We start from the raw sequence: 9,171 nt of genomic DNA on the forward strand, positions 1-9,171 counted from the left end.
GATTTAAATGATGAAAACAAAAGGTAGAATGAGGATCCTATAAGCAAATGAAAATACAGAATTGCCTACAAATGAGCAAGAATTATTTCAGGAAGGTTAGAACCAAATGCTGACATTTGTGCAAAAATCTAAGAACAGTAAGAAAAGCTTTTAAAAATGTTCAGAATAAGGAAAAAGACTTGTACAAAAATATTTGTAGCAGCGTTCTTTGTGGTGGCAAAAAATTGGAAAATGAGGGGATGTCCTTTGATTGGGGAATAGCTAAACAAATTGTGTTATCTTTTGGTGATGGAATACTATTGTGCTGAAAGGAATAATGAACATGTGAACTGGAACGACCTCCAGGAATTGATGCAGAGTGAAAAGAGCAGAACCAGGAGACTCTTATACACAGAGAAGGACACACTGTGGCACAATTGAATGTAATGAACTTCTCTACTAGCAGCAATGCAATGATCCAGGACATTTCTGAGAGACTTATGAGAAAGAACATCCAGAGAAAGAACTGTGGGAGTAGAAACACAGAAGAAAAACAACGGCTTGATCACATGGGTTGATGGGGATATGATTGGGGATGTAGACTTTAAATGATCACCCCAGTGCAAATATCAATAACATGGAAATAGGTCTTGATCAATGACACATGTAAAACCCAACGTGAATTGCTCATTGGCTATGGGAGGGAGGTTGGAGGAGGGGAGGGAAAGAACATGAATCATGTAACCATGGGAAAATTTTCTTAATTAATCAATTAAATAAAATTTTAAAAACTGTTCAGAGTAAGAAGAAGAAATACTCATTGCTTGGGGGAAGATCATATGAAGATCAATGATCAATATGAAGAGATTTTTTTAAAAATGTATGCTTATTCAATTCCATCTTGTTTTTCCTTTGCTTAAAAGAATTTTATTCAAGATATAAACAGAGTAAATATCGTAATGGATATAAATTAAAGTTAAAAGTGCTGATAATTATGGAATTAGAGCTAAAGTTTAGAGAGCTGATAAGAGGGCAATCTACCTTCCACAGATGTGGGAGCTAGTGAGATATAAAATCATCACAGATCAGGAAGAAATATTCTAGTCATCTTCATTGTCTTGGGACCTTTTGAGCTATCCTGTATTCTTCAATCAACCAAATATGAATATTTAAGTTATACATTGACCTCTTCTTTCACTTTTTAGCATGGTGGTGATAATGATTATTACCTAATCCTCCATTTAGAGAACATTTGTTGCTAAATGTTGGGGAGGAAATGAGTAGGAGAGACTTAATCATTTCTCTGGCTCCTAAAATTATCTCCTCAAACTTGGGACAGGGAAGGTCAGTGTAGTTATGTAGATTTCTTAATTCCTTTCAAGCACAGTGTACCTTTGAGTATAATAGCTTGCTTTCAAATTCTTTGCATTGGTCAGAATTGATCATGGCAGGGAAGCTGTTTACAGAGAAACATTTATTTCTTCCATAACATCTTGGCAACTATAGAATCTTTCTGGTTCCTGGTTGGTAATGATTCTATAGGACACACTAAATGATCTGTCATAACTAGCATGTTGATGTATATTCTCTATGCATCCTTCAAGATACAAAAATATCATAAGCACAAGCTCTTTAAACTTACTTTTTATTTGGATGTTCCAAGAATGCATTTTGAGCACATTTCTTTGAACACATACATCATGAGTGACACACCTCTTACTGCCATCCACTACCATCTTATTTCACTAGATATAATTCCAGCCCAGTTCTAGAGCTCTTGAGATGCCATCATCCCAAATCAACGAGTAGAGCTTTCTCAGTCATAGATAGAAATGCTTTGGATAGTATCAACTATCTGGCTTCATGTGAAGAAGTAATTAAAGCAAGGAACATTGCTCTATTGCTTGGTTCTAACTTCTTTCATTTAAAAAATGGTAAGATGTCCTTTAGGGAAGGAAGTTTGGGTTCCTAAGATCACATCCTCACCTTTTGTTTTGTTTCTCAGTCTTAAAATTTTTTTTCTTTATTTTATTCCAGTAACAAATTTACACATAAGTTTTCCATGGTTACATGATTCATATTATCTCCCTCCCGTCTTTCCTTCCCCCTCCTGGAGTTGACGAGCAATTTCACTGGGTTATTCATGTATTATCACTCAAAACCTATTTCCATATTATTCATTTTTGTAATAATTTTTTAAAACTCAAACCCCAAATCATATACCAAAGCAAACAAATGATAAATCATATGTTTTCTTCTGCATTTCTTCTCCAACAGTTCTTTCTCAGGAGGTGGAAAGCATTCTTTTCATAAGTCCCTCAGAATTGTCCTTGATCATTGTATTGCTATTATTAATAAAGTCTATTACATGTGATTGTCCCATGATGTTTCAGGTTCTGTGTATAATGTTCTCCCTTTCTGCTCACATTTCATTACATATTAGTTCGTGTAGGTCTTTCCAGTTCTTTCCAAAAATATCTGATTCATCATTCCTTAAAACACAATAGCATTCCATCACCATCACATACCACAATTTGTTCAGCAATTTCCCAACTGAGGGACAGCCCTTCCATTTCCAATTTTTTGCCACCACAAAAAGCACAGCTATAAATATTTTTGTACAAACAGGTTCATCCCCATTTTTCTTTATCTCGTTGAAGTACAAACTTATTCCTGGATCAAAAGGCATCTCATAGTCTTTTATTATGCAGTTCTTCTCACTGCAGTCATTTAAAGACAACTGAGCAAGGAGGATCTATTTGGTGCAATAAAATGTATATCCACTGCTGGTACACTCTCTGGTGTAAGTCCTGGACTCTCCCCTACACTTTCATGTGCTAAAAAATACCTTGTATGCAGGGGCTTTCATTTTTTATCATAGACACTGACAATCCCTCACATGGATCCAACTTGACATTTAGGCAGCAGGATCAATTACCTTTCCCCTCTAAGGCTTGCTCCAGCTGAGAAAAATAGCCATATCACCTATTATATACGTACAAACTTTTCTGAGAAAATATAAAGGGAAATAATCTTCAGAAAATTGGGCCCTAAAAGAAAATTAAACCTGCTCTTTCTGAAACAATACCTTCAGTGAATTGTTTTTTTTAAACCCTTACCTTCCATCTTGGAATCAATACTATGTATTGGTTCTAAGGCAGAAGAGTGGTAAGGGTTAAGAAATGGGGGTTAAGTGACTTGCCCAGGGTCACATAGCTAGGAAATGTCTGAGGTCACATTTGAACCCAGGACCTCCCATCTGTGGGCCTGGCTCTCAATCCACTGAGCCACCCCACTGCACCCCCTTCAGTTAATTCTTAATTGCCTTTGGAAAATGTGGGATAAAATACTGAAAAATTGTGAGTTTAGGCTCAGAGATTTAGAGCCAGAAATTACATTAGATTTCATTTAGTATAACATCCTCATCTTAAAGAAAATCTTAGAGGATACTGAGAACCAGGAGAGGGGAAGTAATTTGCCAGAAGACATAGGTAAAAAGTACAGCGCCTGCATTCCAGATCAGCCAAAATAGCTGATGATTTAAAAAATAAATTTTATTTTGAACCAATAATGTTTTTGAGCAATATATTTTATCCTCCTAATTCAGTTTCAATGGGACAAATATTCAAATTAGTTGTCATCCTCTGAATAGAAGTTAGCTTTAGTGGGAAGAGACAACTTGGAAACATAAAATGAATAAGCAGACCAGTCTATGATTGAGCATTGGTTTCAAGTAATTTATAAGGGAGAGTTATTCAGCTCATCTATCATGACTTAGCTATATTCTTGCCTTCATTAGAAAATGCTCCCATTCAAAATGTTGCTGAAAGAGGAAATGTGAATAGAAGTCTTGTACATTTACCCTCCCCTGCTTTTAATTACTCTAGGAGTTTGTTCTGGTAGCTTTTCTATTTCATCAATTTCCCCTCAGAACTACAAAATGAGTCAGTTCTTTTCTTCTGGTTACACATTTTTAAGGTCCATATGCAGGAAATAGCCCATTTGCAAAATGGCAGCCATGATCTACCAAAATTCACGAGAAAAAAATTCATTCAGTACTTAAAAAAAACTCCTTTTGGGATGTTCCTTGATTGGGGAATGGTTGAACAAATTGTAATATATAATCGTGATGGGATACTATTGTGCTATAAGGATTAATGAGCTGCTTGATTTCTATAAAAACTGGAAAGACCTCCATGAACTGATGCAGAGTGTAATGAGCAGAACCAGGAGAACATTGTTCACAGAAACTGAAACATTGTGGGATGTTCCAACAATAGACTTTGCTACTAATAGCAATGCATTGAACCAGGACAATCCCAAGAGATTTATGAGGAAGAATACTATCCACATCTAGAGAAAAAACTGTGGGAGTAGAAATGTAGAAGAAAACATATGATTTGTCACTTGTTTATATGGGTATAGGATGTGGGAGTTTGGTTTTAAAAGATTACTCTATTACAAAAATGAATAATATGGAAATAGGATTTGAATGATAATATATGTATAAAATTGTAATTGCTTGTCAACTCTGGGAGAGGGAAGGGAAAAGGGGAGGGAGACAACAAGAATAATGTAACTGTGGAAAAAATAAAAAAAACTAACTCCTTTTGTTGACTTTAAAAATCAAGTTAAAAATCTCATCTTTAAGCCATTTAGTATAACATCTTTTATACTTTTTAATAATATGAAGCCAATCATTTATACTTAATTCTAAAGGTTGTCTGCACCCTTTAGAGATTCTGCCAGCATCTAGAAAAAGACAGAAAATGAAGTTTAAAAAACTAATGAATAGGGGCATCTGGGTAGCTCAGTGGAGTGAGAGTCAGGAGGTCCTAGGTTCAAACCCGGCCTCAGCCACTTCCCAGCTGTGTGACCCTGGGCAGGTCACTTGACCCCCATTGCCCACCCTTACCAATCTTCCACCTATGAGACAATACACCTAAGTACAAGGGTTTAAAAAAAAAAACTTTAAAAAAAACTAATGAATAAAACACATTGAAGGAGAATAGAGGAAAGGAAATTATATTTGAGTGAGAGGAAAATTAGAGGGGAAGAATTAAATAGATAATAGAAAGAAAAAAAGGATTCAATAAATCAAAACCAAGGAAAGGGGAAATCTTGCCAGCAGTTTTTAAACCATGGATAAGAGGTTCCTTTTAGTAAAGTGCCTGGTAGGTGCTTAATAAATGCTTAGTGAGAGACTATTATTCCATCTATTGGGATCTTTATACTAATTAACTCTTTTTTTAAATTAAATTAAATTTTTTTATTTTAAACCCTTAACTTCTGTGTATTGACTTTTGGCAATGGGGGTCAAGTGACTTGCCCAGGGTCACACAGCTGGGAAGTGTCTGAGGCCGGATTTGAACCTAGGACCTCCCATCTCTAGGCCTGGCTCTCAATCCACTGAGCTACCCAGTTGCCCCTAATTAACTCTTAAAGCTTAGTACTATTCAATTTCTTGATCAAGCTTTAGAAAATATTTAAGAATTTCCCCACTCAATTGTATTTCAAAGTTGGCATTTTTTAACTGTTGAAAATTTTATTAAAATGTTTTTATAATGGTTTCATTACTTTAAAATTTTATTTATTTGTATGTTTGTTACATTGAAATACTCAGTTTACTTCCTCCATCTCCTCACCCCATTGGAGAAGGAATCATTTGGCAAAAATATATATGTATATATAAAACTATGTCTTATTTCTATTTATCAGCCATCCTTCAAGCAATATTTCTGTTGCTGTATATAATGTTCTCTTGGTTCTCCTCATTTCATTCTTCAAAATTTCATGTAGGTCTTTCCATGTTTTTCCAAAATTACAAAGTTGACATGAGCTCAGATGAACTAATGGAAGGCATGAACTTTCTATTTCTTTATAACCTAAAACTATACTATCCCTATTTTCCTTATAGATGGAAATAGCAAATGCATTTCTGTAGTCTACAGTAATTGACAAACTTGCTTTCTCTACAAAATTTCACTTGGATGCATGATCCTACAAATGGATGAGAAAGCTTGGTCATCAAAAAGTTCTCTTGGCTCAAAGTAAAAAAGACAAATTTCAATTTTGAAAAAAAAACCACAGGTTGAAATATTTCATACAGAGGCCTTTAAGATTTTAAGTTTTGTCTCACAAAGAACACACCAAAATAAATATGATTTCACTGTGAAAGGAATGTTTTGACTAAGAAGTACTATAAGTAAGTTGTTTATGCTTTTTTAGCTTTGGCACACATAGTTAGTTACGTGCTGAATAAATGCTTTATCTGTCTATCTAATTCTTGGTTAGATTTCTGAGCATTATCAAAGACATAAAAACATTAGCTAAATAAAAAATTATTTTGAGGATTAGATATAGCTGACGTAAAACATGTATTTCCAACTCCGTTCTGTATATGGAACTCAATTGAAATGCCTGTGGTTAGAGGCGTAGAGATTTAACTTTGGATTTTAATTTATTGTGAAGTTATTAACTGCCATTTTATTTATATTTATATTTATATTTTTATTTTGAATATTTTCCCATAGTTACATGTTTCATGTTCTTTTCCTCTCCCCAAACCCCCCTAACCCCTCTTAGCCAATGTACAATTCCACTGGATTTTACATGTATCATTGATTAAGACCTAATTCCATATTATTGATAGTTGGTCTAGAGTTATCATTTAGTGTCTTCATCCCCAATAAAATTCCCATCAGCCCATGTGTTCAAGCAGTTGTTTTTCCTCTGTGTTTCTTCTCCCACAGTTCTTCCTCTGAATGTGGCTAGTTTTCTTTCTCATAAGTCCCTCAGCTTTGCTCTGGATCCTTGCATTGCTACTAATAGAGAAGTTTGTTATGTTTGATTGTACCACAGTGTATCAGTCTCTGTGTATAATGTTCTCCTGGTTCTGCTCCTTTCACTCTGCATCAATTCCTGGAGGTCATTCCAGTTCTCATGGAATTCCTCCAGTTCTTTATTCCTTTGAGCATAATAGTATTCCATCACCAACAGATACCACAATTTTTTTAGCCATTCCCCAATCAAAGGAAATTTTCTCATTTTCCAATTTTTTGCCACCACAAAGAGGGTGGCTATAAATATTTTTGTACAAGTCTTTTTCCTTATTATCTCTTTGGGGTATAAACCAAGCAGTGCTATGGCTGGATTGAAAGGCAGATAGTCTTTTAAAGCCCTTTGTGCATAGTTCCAAATTGCCATCCAGAATGGTTGGATCAGTTCACAACTCCACCAGTAATGCATCAATGTCCCAATTTTGCCACATCCCCTCCAACATTCATTACTCTCCCCTGCTGTCATTTTAGACAATCTGCTAGGTGTGAGGTGATACCTCTCTGTATCACATGCATTTCTCTAATTATTAGAGATTTAAAACACTTTCTCATGCCCATTTATCAATTGGGGGATGGCTTGATTTTTTGTATTAACTGCCATTTTAGAAGTACAGTATACAAAACATTTGGACAGTCAGGAAAACCCAAGTTAAAATCTAGCCTCAGGTTCTTATTAGCTGCTGGGCAAGACACTTCGCTTCTATTTGCCTTTCTTTATTTTTAAAATGGAGAAAAGAGCAGCAGCTATCTCAAATAGAGTTGTGAGGAGCAAATGAGATCGTATTTGTAATGGGCTTAGTGCAGAGCCTGGCACATAGTCGATGATATATAATGCTTATTCTCTTCATTATTTCCCAGCCCTGCTAACTCCCCCATTCCAGCAAATATGGATAAAAGTATTTTGTCATGTGTTATGGTGGGATTAAAACATCTTATTTCTAAAGTAAATTATCATTAGTTTTCAATTATAAAAGCAGGAGTGCTTTCATTTACACTGGCACTAGAGGTGAAAAGAAGTATTATATAGGGCAGTCAAAGCTGTTTAGGGAACAAAACTGGAAGAGCAATCAGGCCTGTAATCTCTGTGTGAGACACAAGATGGTGCTTCAAGCTGACCTGCCATCTTGGGATCTTTGGGGTAGAAACCTACAGGAACTCCTCACCTCTTCTTCTAGTCTTACCCAGGTTCTGTTTCTTGGAGTTTAGGATATGAAGAATGGAAACTTTTGACTATAATTCAGTACATGATTTTCTCCCCTTGTGTCTTCATGCCCATTAAGATTCTCATGGGCTTCCCATACTTGTTGTGACCCAAAAAGACTTGATACTTCTACTAATGTATCAACTAACTTCTATTCTACTAACTTCTATTAACATATCAACATAATTAGCTGTGTTGGATTTGTTAAAATAAGGAATAGCAATGAACTGTTTTTTCTTATAAGATATGAAATCTCAGCTCCCCACCTACTCTTTTGTGCTAGATGTCTTTATGCACAGACTCTATTGGTGGAGGGACTAATCCTCAAGCATTTTCTGGCTTAGAAGTCCAAGAATGGGGTATGGATTACCCCACCCCATTCTTACCCCAGACAGGGGAAGAAGGAAGCACCCTCATTGAATTACTGGGCAGAGGGATGGATGAAGTGAAAAAATGTCATCAGGCACAGTGGAGGGGGGGGGGAGAGCAGCTCCATCTGAGTCCCTCTGCCTTTCTAGAAATGAAATCCAGGGAGTGGGGTTGAGTTTGTGGGGAGGGTGGCCCATGTTCCCACAGAGAGTGCTCTGTGTGCAATCTTTGGCATCCGTGCCATAGGATCACCATCACTGCTCTAGGCTAACCACCATTGCCTTACACTGTCTCATTGTATGATGGGGTATATTCATCTGCCCCTAAAACCTGTGGGGATGGCATTTGCTTCCTGGCCAAATGCCAAGCGAGTCAGCTGGTCCATTGGTCCAACCCCTGATCCATGGTCAGGATCACATGATTGGAAATCATCTTCAAGGGCTGTCACTGGTCATGAAGTTTCTTAAATCAATTAAACTAAGTAACCACCTGGTGAGTATTAGTTGAAAGCTCACCATCTTTTCTCTTGGTCATGTTTCCTTTATGGCACAGAGACCTGATCTTTGTTTTTTAAGGTCTCCACATAAAATTAATTTATATTGTTGTCTTTAGGTCAAAATGACCCAGGCAATTCGTCTTCTGGCCCTATATTTTCTGTTCTTTTCTGGTGCCTAAAATTACAGAAAATTACTGCAGAGAAAACCCAAGTTATTTCAAGTGTGGATTATACATGTGTAGCAAGCAATCCATAAAACTGTTAAAATATCCTCATGGTAAATGCTT

This window comes from Gracilinanus agilis, chromosome 4, assembly GCF_016433145.1.
Source record: "Gracilinanus agilis isolate LMUSP501 chromosome 4, AgileGrace, whole genome shotgun sequence".
NCBI classification, from domain to species: domain Eukaryota; kingdom Metazoa; phylum Chordata; class Mammalia; order Didelphimorphia; family Didelphidae; genus Gracilinanus; species Gracilinanus agilis.